Source organism: Nanorana parkeri, unplaced genomic scaffold, assembly GCF_000935625.1.
Source record: "Nanorana parkeri isolate BGI_ZX_2015 unplaced genomic scaffold, ASM93562v1 scaffold2322, whole genome shotgun sequence".
Lineage (NCBI taxonomy): Eukaryota > Metazoa > Chordata > Amphibia > Anura > Dicroglossidae > Nanorana > Nanorana parkeri.
This window is the reverse complement of record NW_017308590.1, coordinates 61,622-62,540: the sequence shown is the minus strand read 5'-3', so window position 1 is coordinate 62,540 and position 919 is coordinate 61,622.

Sequence of the window (919 nt, the reverse complement as noted above, 5' to 3'; positions counted from 1 at the left end):
CAGCCCCAGGAGAAGACTCAGGCCCCAAGAGAAGATTAAGCCCCGTGGAAAGATTCAGCCCCAGGAGAAGACTCAGGCCCCAAGAGAAGATTAAGCCCCGTGGAAAGATTCAGCCCCAGGAGAAGACTCAGGCCCCAAGAGAAGATTAAGCCCCGTGGAAAGATTCAGCCCCAGGAGAAGACTCAGGCCCCAAGAGAAGATTAAGCCCCGTGGAAAGATTCAGCCCCAGGAGAAGACTCAGGCCCCAAGAGAAGATTAAGCCCCGTGGAAAGATTCAGCCCCAGGAGAAGACTCTGGCCCAGGAAAAGACCTCATCCCCTGGAGAAGACTCGGCCCTGGAAGAAGACTCTGGCCCTGGAGAAGACCTCATCCCCTGGAGAAGACTCGGCCCTGGGAGAAGACTCAGCCGTGGGAGAAGACTCCTGAAGGAAGATTAATATCTGTTGCAAAATGTCCTATAATACTGGTTCATGGTCAAGATACCGACCATTCCTCCACTGAGACATTTGTAGAGTGCTAATACTGAGCTCCTCCTGAAAATGAAATGCAAGCCATCTGGCTGCCTCTGGCTCCTATACTTTCTCAGTTACGTACCCAGAACAAGCATGCAGTAAATATTTTTGGATCTCGGAGCCAGAGAGTGCTAGAATCAATATGACAGCCAAGGAAGAAGCATTTCCCCAAGAGGGAGGCCGCGGAGGCATGCCGCTTCTTTCTCTCGTGACAGGCTCTCTTTAATTAGCTAAGTGCATGCTATTACTTTCTGTAAGCAGACAATGGCGTGCACAGGTCTCTCCATAAACAATCCGCAGGCTACGCCGTCCTTCAATAAACGCACAGACAGCTCACCCTATAAATGCCAACTTCTCTCTATAAAGCCGCTTGTATTCTGGCTGCAGCGAGGTGATGCGAGCGAGGG